This window comes from Anomaloglossus baeobatrachus, chromosome 2 (genome assembly GCF_048569485.1).
Source record: "Anomaloglossus baeobatrachus isolate aAnoBae1 chromosome 2, aAnoBae1.hap1, whole genome shotgun sequence".
Taxonomy (NCBI): domain Eukaryota; kingdom Metazoa; phylum Chordata; class Amphibia; order Anura; family Aromobatidae; genus Anomaloglossus; species Anomaloglossus baeobatrachus.
This window is the reverse complement of record NC_134354.1, coordinates 203,048,809-203,065,688: the sequence shown is the minus strand read 5'-3', so window position 1 is coordinate 203,065,688 and position 16,880 is coordinate 203,048,809.

Below are 16,880 nucleotides of genomic sequence, written 5' to 3'. Positions count from 1 at the left end.
ACACCCTCTTTCACCACTTTATTAACCCCCTTAACACCCCTGCAGGTCTGACGTAATCCACACGAGGTCCCACAGCGATTCAGCTCTGCTATATCTCAGTCACAGTACGCGATCATGGAACATGACTGCCCGCTGTGACTGCAGACAGAGACTGAGCCGTGATGAGCGATGACGCTGGAGGTTCCCACCTGTGACTGCAAATAACCTGAGCGACGTCATCACTGATTGCGGATTAGTCATTGTCTGTCTGCACTCACATGTCATGTTATATGGCTGCTCTCTGTGACTGAGGTGTAGCAGAGCTGAATCGCCATGGGACCTCGTGTGGATTACGATGGACCTGCAGGGGTGTTTAGGGGGTTAATAAACTGGTAAAAGAGGGTGTTTTTAGTATTTTATTCCAAATAAAGGATTTTTCTCTAAGTTTCTAAGTTTGTGTTTTTATTTTTACTTATAGGATTAGTGATGGGGGGGTTCTCATAGATCTCTACCAATCACTAATTTTGGGCTTGATAACAGTTGTGCACTGTTAACTCCTCAGTACCCCAATTGCCACCGCACCAGGGCAATCAGCAAGAGCTGGGTAAAGTGCCGAGCTTGTCGCATCTAATGGATGCGGCAATCTCAGGTGGCTGCAATCTCAGGTGGGGGCAATAACCATGGCCCTCCCCAGTCTGAGAATACCAGCCCCCAGCTGTCGGGCTTTATCTTGGCTGGGTAATTGGGTGGACCTCATGGTGTTTTTTTCAATTATTTATTTAAATAATTTTTTTATAAAGTCTTATGCGGTTCCTCATATTTTGATGCAGAGCCAAGATTAGCACAGGGCTGGGGGCTGCAGCCTGTCACCTTGGGCTTTATTTGTGCTGGGTATCATAATATGGGGGGACCCTATGCCAATTTTCTTTATTTATTTTTACTATATGGTTAGAGTCACACTGATGTATGACTCGCACCAGTGCAATACAAGAAAATCTCGCATTGTACTCGGCCCCATGTAAGACAGTGCTGCAGCTCACATCTGCAAGTTTTTCCTCAGCCCTAATCGGACTCAGGAAAAAAATCGCAGCATACTGCGATTGTCTGCGAGTCTCCTATCACTTGCACCCGTACAAGTCTATGTGTACGAGAGAAACATCGAACTGCACTGATGACATTCAAGTGCAGAGCGATGTATGCACAGGCTGACAATGGAGGAGATGGAGAGGAATCCCTCCCTCTCCTCTGCAGCTGTGATTTAATCGCAGGACACTTGGCTCACGCTCACAGCCCATCCTGAGCCGAGGGTCATTACCATATCGCATCAGATGCTGTCGCATCTGATGCCATATGCCAATGTGACTCCAGCCTGCGATATAGACGAGCTGTGATTGGAAACAGTCAGCCGACACGCTGACACTCAGTGTGGGGGCGCATCTAACTGCAACCAATCACAGGTACCGGTGGGCAGGGAAAGCAGTGCATATTGAATGAAAGTTAAATAGCTACAGAAGTGAATGTGCGACCTGGAAACAATTTGCCGCCATGACAGATCTTTGGTAAATATCCTATCCCTTCTACATTTTTAATCTCCAGTTTCTGATCCACATAGACTTATATGGGGATCGGATTCCAGACAGGAACTGGATTTAAAAAAAAGATAACAGGAACCTGCCAGTCCCAGTTTTCTGCAAGTCCGCTCATCTCTAATCAGAACATTATTGTCCATGCACCATCCTAGGAAATGACGTTGCTTGAGCTAGATCTCGGGTCGGGGGGCAGGTCACTAAGATGAGAGACAAAAGTAACCTGTCAATCACTGACAGGAAGCAAAAGGCAGGGAAATAGGGAGGGTGAGCTGTAAGCGCAATGCTAGCCCCGCTGCACTTTTGGCTCATTAGCATACGGATTTCTAAAATATGGAAAATTGTTTTTCTACAAAAAAGGTAGGCATTTCACCTCCTTTAGGGTATGTGCACACAGCATCTTTTTCTGGCAAATTGAATCTAGAATCTGCTTGAAAAGGCACCACAAAAGCGGCCAAACAATCAAATCCAAAGCAGAGAAATGTAAAAACGATATTGCAGTGCACATATCCATGTCTTTTAACCATTTAAAAATGTGGAAACCTTAAAAACAGTTAAAGGGAACCTGTCAGGTAATTTATGTGTTCTAACCTAGAAGCAGGGTGATGTGTGGCCTAGTAACCCCTTCCTACCCATCCCTGTGTTGTAATAGTGTGTAATGTGAATGTATAAAAATAAGTTTTATTACTTACACGTACCCTATGTAAATGAGCAGGGGCTCTAGCTCCATGGGTGTCGCATCGCCCTGGGGGCATTTGCATGTTTTCCGTAATATCATGCCCCTGTGGCCATGATACCATGGATTTACATGAGCGACATACCGTCGCACCTTGAGATCCCGCGCGTGCGCACTTACCATTTTCGCAGTCTTGTTATCTGGGTGTTTGCTTCTCGTCTTCAGACGCGCTCTGCGCATGACCAGAACTGCAAGAGTCTTCTGAGTATGCGCAGTGCACATCTGAAGCCGAGAAGCAAGCACCCGGGTAACAAGGCTGCGGGAATGGTAAGTGCACATGCGCAGGATCTCAAGGAGCGACGATACATCGCTCATGTAAATTCATGGTATCACACCCACAGGAGTGTGATACCACGGAAAACATTCAAATGCCCACAGGGCGATGCGACACCCATGGGGCTAGAGCCCCTGCTCATTTACATAGGGTAAATAATAAAACATATTTTTATACATTCACATTGCACACTATTACAACACAGGAATGGATAGGAAGGGGTTACTAGGCCACACATCACACTGCTACTAGGTTAGAACACATAAATTACCTGATAGGTTCCCTTTAAAACAAAAAGTGACATGCTCATTCTTCTGGAGGCAGCCTCCAGCGTCTTCATAAAGTAGCTTCTAGGAATATTCAGCTGGTGCATTCGTTTCTAGAAGATGCCACGTGCACATAGTCTTAAAGCAAATTTTCTAAGATGCCAATAGTTTGGGGTTAAAAAATCTGCTGATGCATTCCTTTTAAAAACATTTAGTATTGATTGATGTTGTAGTAATATCAAGACTTCTAAACTGCCACGAGTACATTCACCTTCACATTTTATATTATCGCTTCAATGCATACCAATTGAAAATGAAGGTATCTTTGTGAAAGGTCTTCTTGATTAAAAGATTCCTTACCTTTTTTTGTATATGCAGCTCTTATGGAGAGATGTAAATCTACTGGTAACAAACAAACTTTGCTCAGAGTATTCTGACCCAGAAGTTATAATGTTCTCCTCTATCTGTCCACCGCATTCATATGGTAGACTACCAAAAATAAGAGGACAAAAAAAATGAGCTATGACAGGAGTATCAGACTACACAGGTTGTTTTTGTCTGCTACCATGCATAGTGCATGCATGTTAGCTACTTTATGCATCAGGCACTTTATTATAGGGGGAGAGCCTTTGGATGTAATTTTCACTAGAGACAATTGTCTTTCTATATATTCGCTCATTTTCATCCCCTGCTTTAGGAGCCTTCTCTGCATATGATATTTACAATCTGGAAGTATATATTGTGATCTTTAAGCTATATTTATCAATTTCTGCTCTTGTATAACTATATAGCATGCCCCTATCAGTGTCCTTTCTGTATTTTTTAAGCTGCTGTTTTTATGTGTGTGTTACCACCTTTCTTATTAAAAATAAAATATGCAAAATCATATGAACGCCTTTCCTCCTGTCTTTATACTTACATTATGGAGTTTGTGTCTGCGGTAGTGGTAGTGACCTCACTTTGGCACTCATCTTCAATTATGGTTTACATGGTTGTATGGAGATTTGTTTGTTTAATTTACATTGCAGGCTCTGATTACAAGCAGATTATACAGGTACATAGAGATATATTTGTACATAACAGTGTATTTCTATGTCCCTGTATTCTAGATTGAGAATAAAAGAGGTATTTTTCTTTCTATAAAATAGCCTGAAAATTGCAATAATGACATTTTTAATACCCTTATTTAAAAAATAGTAAACATCATAAATCAGCAAATAACAGACATGTTTGGGAGTCATTGTAATCATAGCAGCCCGAACAACCCATATTATTTATGGTGATCTGTAAATGTCATAAAAAATGGGGTAATTGATTATTTTCTCTATTAAACCCAAAGAAAAGGCAGTGCTGAGGTCATGTTTACATGTAACATAAAAAATCTCATAGTATTCTTATGTCAGTATACACTCCCTGACAGACGTTCTGTCGCTTATCCATGTTATATAAATAAAAGCCTATAACCTGACTTTAAATTCAGCCATTGGTTTTATAAATTACTCTTTTGAAAGCTGAAACCCTCCCAAATTTGGTTTAGGTTTTGAAAATAAAGTTGCTGCAAAGCTGAAATATTGATCATTTAATGAACACAGAAAGGTCAGATTTTGGCAAGACAAAAGTTTTGTTGCCTTGTCATATAATGCACCCAATCCTAGTTTACATCCTCACCTGTGCTCACTAAATGATCGGTAAATTAGTGGGTGTGTATAAAAAGAAAACCAGGACCCCATACCTTCACTTGAAGTGCAACTTGACCTCTGACAACATGCCAAAATTCCACCTTGCGACCAAAGCCTTGATTATCAAGAGGCTGAAGACCAGATCAACTGCAGAGGTGGCTGGCACCTTTAATGTGTCTCAGCGTCAAGTACAAAGAATTAAAAATAGATTTGAAGAGACTGGAGATGTTTTTGACAAGCCCAGGTCTGGCAGACCCTGCTAGACAACTGCTAAGCAACTTTATTTTCATAACCTAAACCAAATTTGGGAGGGTTTCAGCTTTCAAAAAAGTAATTTATAAAACCAATGGATGAATTTAAAGTCAGGTTATAAGCTTTTATTTACATAACATGGATAAGAGACAGAACTTCTGTAAGGGAGTGTATTAGTATGACCAACCAAAAGGTCCCCTGATATAATCAGAGGAGACCATGGCAACCTTTTCACAATTAAAAATTAATTTTTTATTGTTTCAAATTTAACATATTGAAAATTCAAACAAGTACATTTATTTTAAAAATTATTACAGGAGACTCATAGGGTACTTCTAAACAGTGCCACCATCAGGGCATTACAACCATGACTCCTGTAAGGGGCCCCGTGAGCAGAAGCCTGGGCCCCTCCCCTTTCATTCCTCTGCTCTCCGGGCCCCAGGGTGCGGGGCCACCATCAGGGCACTGAGGGGGGCCCGGGTTGCTCATAGACAGCTGCCCTCTGTCTTCCTGCTCTGCACTGATCTATGTAATCGGTGCAGAGCAAGACAGGAAATGTACTGGATAAAAACAGAGGCTGAGAAGGTGAAGGAGCTTCCAGGTCATCTAACTAATCATGTGCCTGATCACATGACTGGTGAAATCCAAGGTCCTGTAGCTGTTTAGCTGCTGCAGCCTCCGTGCAGATGCCAGTGGCTCCTCTCCTGCTCTGCACCAATCAGGAACTGCAAGATGAGGTAATATATGGTGTGTGTGTGTGTAAGTAAATGTGCCTGTTGCAGGGCTATGTGTGTACATGTGCATGTAGTCTGTCTGTCTCTCTCTGTCTAACTGTCTTTGTCTGTTTCCTTGTCTGTCTCTGTCTCTTTCCCTGTCTCTCTCTCTCTCTGTCTAATTCTCTGTCTCTATGCCTCTTTCTCTGTCTCTCTGTCTCTCCACCGATATCACATTATCTCACAGATAAGCTTCTTATACTATGAAAGTCCTTAATTCCTATAGCAACCTATCACAGCTCCTATTAATGACCTGTAGCTCCCAGCTGCATTGACTTTAATGTAAGCAGGTTTTTTGGCGAATAACTGTAAAACGCGGGGTTACGTTTTCCCCTCAAAACATAGTCTGGGATGTTCCCAAAGTCACATGAGGCGGCTGTACAAAATATCGTGATTGTAAATGGGACAGTGCGGATTCCTTTAGCGGACATACATACACACATACATATACACACACATACTGTATATATACAAACACACACACATACATACACACATTTATACACATACACTCAGCTTTATATATGAAATATACGCATACGGCTGACAATTCTGACTGGGGCTCATCATTTTGATGACCCGAAAAATGGTGCATGCAGCTTTTTTCGGACTGTCAAAATGACGACTTGCGGTTAATGTTTGATTGGTGAGGACTGTTTGCAGAATTGGAGATTTTCCAGTGATGGTGGGACTGTGGAAGGTTCGAGGTAAGTATGCAAAGGAGGATCTCAGCTCACCCGATAAATGCATCACCTGGGTCCTTTTTTAGGGGGACGGTGCAAGGAGATCAGCTCCGTGTTCAAAGAGGCAAAGTCCAGCCATAGAAAAAAAGTTGTTTCCAGCATCTAGTCCAAGAAATAAGAAAAAAAACTATTTTATTCCATAACTTACATGTGCAAATCTAGCAGGATATATATATATATATATATCTAAGACTAAGAATCTCTTTTAGGTTTGAAGCGCGTAAGCCATTGTTTTATACTTCGTGGATGTCCATCCAACCTAGTGTTGGTTTTAACCATATGGAATAAAATTGTTTTATAACCTTATTTCTTGGACGTGATGCTGGAAACAACTTTTTTCTATTGCCAAAGGTTTGAGTGGTAGAGCCGGAGCTGTGGTGGAGGCGGAGTCTGAAGAGGGCCCGAAAATTTTGTCAGTATGGGGCCCTGAAATTCCTGGTGGCAGCGCTACTTCTAAATGCAAATATAAGGTAGCTGGGATATACTGTATGAGATTTTTGCACTGCCCCTTTAACACCATAAACATCTGATAGTCTACTATAATTTATTCACTATGTGGCCGAAATACTTGTTATATTACATTACATCATCTAAGCAAAACATATATATTAACAGAAGTATGTTTATCAATTGCAATCAATCAATATATATTGCAACTGACCAAATGGCCTAATTAGTATAGAATGGCAAAAAAATTCAAAAAAATAAACAAATCTAATACACTATGGTATCCTGTCCCAAATGCGTATTGCAGCAGGTCCAGATACACGATTATCTATAATGACAGGTCAATTGTTGCCACATATCCAAGAAACAATTCAAGTTTATTAACAACTTGCCATAGTAAGTAAGGTGCCTATGGGAAAAGGATTTAGTGAATGCAAGATGATACTGAGTGTAATAGTCAATTAATCCATACAAGATACTGTGAGAGCCTAATCAAAATCCAATCATTCTAACATACACCCTACACTATTTGTATTAGGAAGGGGCTATGGTATCCAACATAAAACTATTAAGGCTATGTACACATACCAATTCAATAGGCCCAGTCTCTGGCATGCCTTGAACTCCGACGCGCGTTTTGATGCATTACTTCCTCAGGGAGTTGTGGGAGAGATAGAAAAGTGGCCAGTTTAAATTTACCCGACGCAGATCAGCTGGTGCTGAGTCAGGTGACTAAAGGGCGGTTCCAGACAGTGGCACTGCGCTGATGTGATGTGCCTCCATTCACATGATTATACACAGCCCGGAAGTCTTACCTTAGCTCTGCAACATCTATAACAGGGAAAACAAGGATTTTAGCAAAACTGCACCAAGTGTGGCGCCCCTGACCTGTCAGGCACCACTGAGTACTGCACCCATCCTGGGGGCAGTACAATACAGGTAATCCAGAAGGCTGACTGAGGTGTGACTACACAGGCGCATAGTAATCAGGTCTCACACATCTACCTTTGAGTGGACGCCTGGGGAATCCAGGAGGGGGTGTAGCCTCCATCTCCACTCAAGGGGTGTGGTAGAGAGCCTGGTTGCTAGGTTGCGTATGCAGACAGAGTAGGAGGGAGGGAGCCGAGTCTGAAGTGGAGCTCAGGGAGAGCAGACGCAAAGAGGAGACCTGAGGCTGCCACTAGTCAGAGAACGTACGCGCAGTGACTACCGACGGAAGAGATCGGTCACCTGGTAGTTGCACCCGAAATCCACCCAAGGCTAGAGAGAGCAAAGTGGTGGAAGAGTAAGGGGAGTGCCAGGGAGGTACCAGGCCCGCAAGGGTAACAGGTCCCAGTGCAGAGATTCATTCAATTTTCTCCTGCCAAACCTGCCGGTGGGGGCACTTCAGACCCCCGCCATACCACCACAGAGTCCGCAGCCACATAGCAAAGAGAGGGCCCATAGTTCACAGGAGGCAAGCAGCCGGAGTGACCTGGTCAAGGCTACAAGCAAACAAGCCAAAAGAAGGTGAGAGAGGCATCAGCAACTTCCCTGGGCAACCCCAGCAGGACTTCAAGCAGGGGTCACCCCAAAACACACAGGGCTAGGAAGGCGAGTTGGTAGTCACCCTCATCAGCCAGCCGAAAGGATACCTGGTTCCAGCCTGGTTCATCCCAGCTACACCCGGGTTACTCACCCTGCCATCAACTGTGAGTAAAAACCCTGAAAGACTGTTTGGATTGTGCCTGAGTCATTCTGCGCCTTGTGGTTCCACACACTTACACAAGGCCCTGGGGCTTGCTTCACTCTCGGGAGGCCACTGCAACTGACTGCATCCACCATCAGCCCCAGGCGTCCCTTAACCTGCAGTGGCGGTCACCCTGACCGCAATACCGAGAGTGGCGTCACGAAAATCCTAAAGAGAAGGTTCCCTACCTGTGACCAGACTGTTCCTCCACGTGGAGTCCCTGAAGGTAATGCACCGCAACACCACACCTGGGCTGGGCTCCACACAAACAGTCCAGTAAGTAACACATCGTTGGAACCAGGGTCTCTGTCACGACATGATGCTGTTATCAGATTCCATAGCAAAAACCTGCTGACAGGTTCCCTTTAAGTTGACATGGCCCAGATTTGTTCACCCAGCCTTATATGAAAAAAATTTGCATTAAGACTTCATGCTCCTGTTTTTCTTTATATACATTTCTGAAATTCTCCAAAACAGGTAATGCCTGATTTTAAAACTGACTTTCAGACTTTTTATGAACAGACTTAAAGATAAGTGCGTCTTGACCATTTAGGATATATGTTGGTATTCTGCAAGAAAAATCTGCAATCTAGTACAATACAATAACAGTTAATGGGGTTTTACAAAAGTCATTTGCAGCTGGCAGAAAAATATAAAATTGATTTTTTGGTAAACTGCAGATTACATCCACATTTTGTCCCATATATGTTGAACATCTGAGATTTTTAGGGTAAATAAAAGATTTACTAAGGCTTTAGAATATGCACATTGATAACTAATATTTTACCTGCCCATTTCTATACATTTTATATTCATATTTTTTATGAATCCACTCATTACTACTTAAACGGAAAGAAACCGGAAAGAGGTGAACTATTTAGGAAGATGCGGGAGAGGGAATCAGAAAGCGGATCAGAAGAGAAAAGAGGAAAAAAGTTAACGGGATTTCTGCATTGTCACTAATTGGGAGCTAGCCAAAAAATCAATTCTGTATTGTTCTTGAACATTACCCATACATAGTGAGGAAGAATTCAGATGTGTCCGATGTGTGTAGCAAGTTCCTCCATCCGAAAAATGTGATTGATTTCAACAACTTAGGGGTACTTTGCGCGCTGCGACATCTCTAGCCGATGATAGCGATGCCAAGCGCGATAGTACCCCCGTCGCACATGCGATATGTAGTGCGAGCTGCCGTAGCGAACATTATCGCTACGGCAGCTTCACACGCACTTACCCAGTCAGCGACGTCGCTGTGAATGCCAAACAATCCCTCCTTCAAGGGGGAGGTGCGTTCGGTGTCACAGCGATGTCACCGCGACATCTCTAATCGGCCGGCCAATAGAAGCGGAGGGCCGGAGATGAGCGGAATGTAAACATCCCGCCCACCTCCTTCCTTCCGCATAGCTGCTGGAGGCAGGTAAGGAGATGTTCCTCGCTCCTGCAGCTTCATACATAACGATGTGTGCTGCCGCAGCAACGAGGAACAACATCGTACCTGTCGCTGCAGCGAAATCATGGAAATGACCGACACTACACAGATCACCGATTTACGACGCTTTTGCGATCGTGTATCAGTGCATCTAGACTTTACATGTTGTGACGTCTTTACTGGAGGCGGATATGCGTCACTTTCGTTTTGACCCCGACTATATCGCAGTAGCGATGTCGCAACGTGCAAAGCCCCCCCTTATTCTGAAAGCGAGAAGGGTCATCATCGTCTGCTTCAACATCCAAGCCTTCTAGCAGCCATGAAAGAATAATGCAACGTCTTTTTTAATGAGTGAGGTAGACTGCTCAAATAAGTAAAGTAACCCAAAGTGATTGAGTCATTTTAAAGTATAGATGGAATATAGCTATCGAAAGATATTGTACAGTATGTTGGGTCAGTGCTATCAGATGTGTATGTGCCAACAACCTTCTTCATGCCAATATATGGTGGCTGTATAAAGGAACATAAGGAGTTGTTGTTCAGCTGTACCATCCTGAGAGGCACTTATAGTTCTTCTCTAGGATAAGACTACATAATGAGGATTTGTCCATGTGTGCTGCCCCAGCAGCCGTCGAACCGCTCAGATCCGGGGGTGATTACTCATGGCTTGAGGGTCTCCGGGGGCTAGGGGCCACTCTTAAATGCAAAAGGGGGTTATTTACAGGGGAGATATAGTTTGTGATGCCACCCGTGGTGTGCAGTAACAAGGAGTTCCCGCTGCCTGTGGGAATACCCGGGGTGATGGAATGGGGGGGGGGGCAGCCAGATGACGTTACCCTCCACGGATAGGGAAGGCCCCGGGACTCTGGATGGTGGGATTGCAAGTGAGCGCAGGCTCGCTGAGGGCAGGGGGGAATGCAGGTACTCACTGAGATACAAAAGAAGACACCGACAATGTGGTAAACCAAGTCTCTGGGTGCCACTGCCCTCTTGGGGAGCTTATCCGGGTATCCTTCCCCTGCTGCACTGCCTGATGGTCCGGAGCCTGCCTCCGTACACAAATTTTAGTAGTGTTTAAGTGGCCCATAAGCTTGAAGCTGTCTGGGCCCCGCTGCCCACTTTTTGAGTGAAGGAGCTGTGCTCTCAGGAGCTCACGCTTGGGATTTCAGTGGGCTGCTTTGGTTGGAAAGCCCTATCCCCCTCGTTGTGTTAGTGCCCTCGATCTCTGAGCTTCGTGGGGACAGTCTATAAAGGCCCTATCCTCCGCAGGTTAATTGCCGGGTTGCTTGAAGCTTCTCCGCAACTTAGGGTCCAGTACCCTGCTGTGCTTTCGGTCCCAGACCGGCTATTGTACTTGCTGCTGACTGTCCTCCAAGACGAGTCCAGGCACCCAGTCCCAATATCCCGCGACCGGGTCTCCAACTCCTCTGGGTCTAGACCACCGTCTGCAACCCAACCGTTAACTCCCCAGGGAGCCACACACTCCCCCTAGCTCCTCACTGCTCGAGGGCTACTCTAGAACTGACTTGTCACCTCCCACCAGTCTGCCTGACCCCTAGATGGGCAGCCTTATTCCAGCTTAGCAGCCCACTGGTGTGTCTGACAGAGTGTGGTGTGAGGTGTGATTGGGATTTTTGGATGCTGATGGAGGCAGTACTGCAACTTAGGAACCCAGAACCAAGACGGGTTGAGTGTTGCACTAAGAGTAAAGAGCGTGCAGTCCTCTGTGACGTCCTGACTAGTCCAGGGGCGTCACATTCCCCCTTGTTTAAACGTATCTTGTCCCAGAGCTACATGACAATCAGAGGTTTATTATGTTAACTAGAAAAGAGAAAAGATAACAGGTTCAATTCACAATTTCCCTTCCCTCACAGGGGAGGCACATTACTTAAACATTACCTAACCAAACTCTTAGAATTCACTTTATTAAAAAGAACCATGGGAACGCTACCGGTTGTGGCGGTAGCCGTTGGCTCAGCCTACTCCACTGCAGCCCCTTCCTACGACAGTCCATTCCCATTGTCTCTCTCCCTTCAACCCGCCACCCAAACCACCTGACCCGCTGCTTCCTACTTGGTTCCATGACAGAGTTGAAGTCCTGGAGGCTTAAAAGACGACTCTGGTTGGTGCACTGGGTGCAATTATATACAAAAGCACAAGTTCGTGCTGGCTACTGCCAGTCCCGCAACCATGGTCCATTTTTAACTTTTAAATAATTGGCAGAAAATGAGGTGACTTTCCCGGATTATCAACATTTTTAGCATTTTTCAAATTTTACTTATCATTTTCAGAAAAATAACAAACTCAGAAAAATAACAAAAGAAAACACAACATTAGAACTAGATAGCCAGGTCCCACGACCATGACTCCTTGTGGTCACGTACCACAGAAGCTGGCAGGATCTCTTCATCAATCATTACATATTTATTCACTTCCAGGTCGTACCAACCCCGCTCTCCACAATGCCAGCTATAAGACACCATGTCTCCCGACTCCAGATTCCGTCCAGGGTGCCCCCTGGGGAGGTGTTCTGCAACGTCCCTTTGGGACACGAAAAATCCAGCCATGAGGCCCGCTTCCTTAATAAACCCCCATCCTTTATCGGGGTCGAAGCGCTCGACCAGGCCACGGAAGGTAGCTTTCCTTAGGTGATCCTTCTCTAGGTTCGTGTGAGCAGCAATCTCCCGACGTCGCTGTTCTCTTGTACTGGTTTCTTGATTCAATTTTTGTAGCTGTTGCTCTCTTTCCCAGTAAGGGGCTTCGGCGTCCGGCCTTGCCTGCCTCACTGGTAACTGTTGTAAGTGGACTCCTGCGGCCCCAGCAGCAGCCAGGATGCCGCGCGGCGGAGCTGGCATCTCCACAGGCTCCGCCTCCGCTATGGTGGATAGAGAAACCGGCTGTTCCTCAGCCGGGGTTGCAGAGTCCTGGTGCTCCGTATCGGGGTATGAGCCAGGTGATTCGGTCGGGTCTGGTCGGGCCGGTGTTGGGACAAGCTCTGTCGCGACCTGGACAGGTGGTAAGGTCAGAGGTTCTGCAGCCTTCGCTTCATACACTGGGACTAGAGGTTCCGCTGCCAGTGTTAGGGGTAGCGGCTCAGCATCCGCCGAGAGTGACGGTGGTCGGATGCTTGCAGCGGGCAGGGGCAGACCGGATCCCGCGGCTGGGTAGGCCAGGTCAACCGGGACTGGGTAGTTGCTTACCCGCTCCTCGCGTGGGACTTGTATCTCACGGGCTCGCACCGCCACTGCCAGGCTCCTCATCTCTTCCCTCCAATGGTCCAGGATATAGAGGAACTGCGTCCGCATCCTCCTGCAGAGCTGCTCGGTCTCTTGTTCAATCCAGGTCGCGGTCCCAGGAGCAACGCGCTCCGGTGACCAGTCCCTTGCTGCCGCCATCTTGCCTTTGCGGTGTTCAGGAACTTTATGGCAGAGTCCTGGCATCCCTGCTCCACTTCCGCTGCTACATCCCATCACGCCCCCTTGGTTTTCGCCAGCCACTCACTTTTGTGCTGGGGAACCCTGGGAACTTTCGGTTCCGGCCGCACTCTCAGGACGAAGGGCAGGGCTTCAGCTTTGCACACTTTTGGTCTGGAAGATGGCGTTTTGGCACCAAAGATGGCGGAAAATGGCGGGAACGGGATCTTGACACCGCAGCTTGAATTTTCAAGGCGCACGTCACCCAGGTTAGTGGGTCCTGTCTGAATCCTGTTCATGACGCCAAGTAATATAAGAGGTGTGCCGCCCCAGCAGCGGTCGACCCGCTTGGATCCGGGGGTGATTACTCGTGGCTCGAGGGTCTCCGGATCCGGGGGCTAGGGGCCACTCTTAAATGCAAAAGGGGGGTTATTTACAGGGGAGATATAGTTCGTGACACCACCCATGGTGTGCGGTAACAGGGAGTACCGCCGCTGCCTGTGGGAGTACCCGGGGTGATGGAATGGGGGGGGCAGCCAGATGACGTTACCCTCCACGGGTAGGGAAGGCCCCGGGACTCTGGATGGTGGGATTGCAAGGGAGTGCAGGCTCGCTGAGGGCAGGGGAGAATGCAGGTATTCACTCAGATACAAAAGCAGACACCGACAACGTGGTAAACCAAGTCTCTGGGTGCCACTGTCCTCTTGGGGGAGCCTGTCCGGGTATCCGTCCCCTGCAGCACTGCCTGATGGTCCGGAGCCTGCCTCCGTGCACAAAATTTAGTAGTGTCCAAGTGGCCTGTAAGCTTGAAGCTGTCTGGGCCCCGCTGCCCACTTTTTGAGTGAAGGAGCTGTCCTCTCAGGAGCTCACGCTTGGGATTTCAGTGGGCTACTTTGGTTGGAAAGACCTATCCCCCTAATTGCGCTAGTGCCTCCAATCTCTGAACTTCGTGGGCACAGTCCATAAAAGCCTTATCCTCCACAGGTTAATTGCCGGGTTGCTTGAAGCTTCTCCCCGACCTAGGGTCCAGTACCCCACCATGCTTTCGGTCCCAGACCGGCTATTGTACTTGCTGCTGACTAGCCTCCAAGACTAGTCCAGGCACCCAGTCCCAATATCCCGCGACCGGGTCTCCAACTCCTCTGGGTCCAGACCACCGTCTGCAACCCAACCATTAACTCCCCAGGGAGCCACACGCTCCTCCTAGCTCCTCACTGCTCCAGGGCTACTCTAGAACTGACTTGTCACCTCCCACCAGTCTGCCTGATCCTAGGTGGGCACCCCTAATCCAGCTTAGCAGCCCACTGGTGTGTCTGACAGGGTGTGATGTGAGGTGTGATTGGGATTTTTGGATGCTGATGGAGGCAGTACTGCAAGTTAGGAACCCAGAACCAAGAGGGGTTGAGTCCTGCACTAAGAGTAAAGAGCGTACAGTCCTCTGTGACGCCCTGACTAGTCCAGGGGCGTCACATTTGCATAAAGAACACGTTCTTGACTTGGTTTCTTGAAGAAGGGTCTTTAAGGCCCTTTCACACACAGAGATAAATCTGCGGCAGATCTGTGGCTGCAGTGAAATTGTGGACAATCAGTGCCAGGATTGTGGCTGTGTACAAATGGAACAATACGTCCATGATTTCACTGCAACCACAGATGTGCCAAAGATTTATCTCTGTGTGTGACGGGGCCTTAAAGGTCCTCTTCTCATTTGGGAAAAACTGGATATGCAGGTAAGTGGTCTATGCTTTTTACAGCAACCAAACAGAGGATACATCCTTATAAAGATGTTCAAATGAATGTCAGTTTGAGAGTATAAGGATTTAGTTTAGTAATCCAGCTGACAGTAGAGATTCCAGGCAAAGCCAGAATTTAAATTGTGTTAGTAAAAAGCAGCAGCTGCAAAAGCAAACAAGATTTTAGGGTGTACAAAAAGACAGATTGGATCCCGTGATCCCAACATATTGTTACCCTCTACAAATCACTTGTAAGGCCACATCTGGAATATGGGATTCAGTTTTGGGCTCCACATTTTAAAAAGGACATTCAGAAGTTACAGTCAGTTCAAAGGCGGTTAACTTGACTACTACAAGTAATGGAAGGCCTCCCATATGATGAGAAGTTGAAAAAGTAAGATTTGTTTAGCTTAGAAAAAAGAGGTCTCAGAGGAGATCTCATTTATATGTATAAATACATGTGTGTTCAATATAAAGGACTGGCACATGACTTATTCCTTCCAAAGACAAAACTAAGGACCAAGGGTCACAAAAAAACTGTTGTAGTCCTGACCAGGTGTGTGGATAGGTGTATGGCTAATCATACGTTTCAAGAGGCCACATAATGCCATTGTTTTGAACCGGCCAGGACCATATCATGGAGCAACAGAGTTGGAGGCTGACAGTTCTTATTAAACAACAGTCTTTTATTTAACAGTCTCTGGATGATAATTATACACAATACGTAGTTAGTACACTTCTAAAAGGACGTTCCTTTAGCACAAAGCATCATTTATCACACTATCTCCAAATTAACCTCAGTTGTTAGGCTATGTGCGTACGTTGCATCTTTGTGGTGACCACAAAGATGCACGTTTTTGGCCCCAAAAAAACACAAATCACCTGAGTGACGTCCCTGCTGATCGCGTGGCTCACTTCAGTCGCTGCGTGGAGCTCACAGCGGGCAGACATTTCTTATGGCACTCGCTGTGAACTTCAGATGTAGCAGTGGTGGAAGCATCGTGGGACCTCATGTGGATTACGTTGGACCTGCAGGTGTGTTTTGGAGGTTAATAAAGTGTGCTTTTTTGTCTTTTATTTCAAATAAAAGATTTTTTCAGTGTTTATGCTTATTTATTTTCACTTACAGATTAGTGATGGGGGTGTCTCATAGACGCCTGCCATCACTAATCTAGGACTTAGTGGCTGCTGTGGGCTGCCTTTAACTCCCTCATTACCCCAATTGCCACTGCACCAGGGCAATCAGAAAGAGCCAAGTAAAATGCCAGGACTGTCGCATCTGATGAATGCAGCAATTCCGGGTGGCTGCTGGCTGATATTTTTAGGCTAGGGGGCACCCAATAACCATGGGTTTCCATAGCCTGAGAATACCAGTCTCCAGCTGTCGGGTTTTATCTGTGTTGGCATCATAATATGGGGAGATCCTACGCCAATTTTTTTATGTACTTATTTATTTTACTGTACGATATAGACCCGCCCACCGGTGTTTGTGATTGGAAGCCTCAGACATACAGTCATTCGTCTGACTGCATCCAATCACATACGCTGATGGAAGGGGGAAGCAGCGAATATGTATGAACCTAATGAACGACCCGGGAACAAGAATGAGAGGTCACAAAAGCAGCATGACAGCCTCCCCAGAGACTCGGTAAGTATGAAGCGCTTGCTCCTACCCCTTTGCGCCAGATTCTGGTACCCATAGACCTTATATGGGGACCGGCATCTGGCCAAATACCACGGATCAATCCCCCACCAAACCTGAGTCAGCGGGGGATTTATCTGCCAGTCCTCCAAAATTCAGAGACAATACGCAAATACAATTGACATGCTGCATCTTTGTGGTC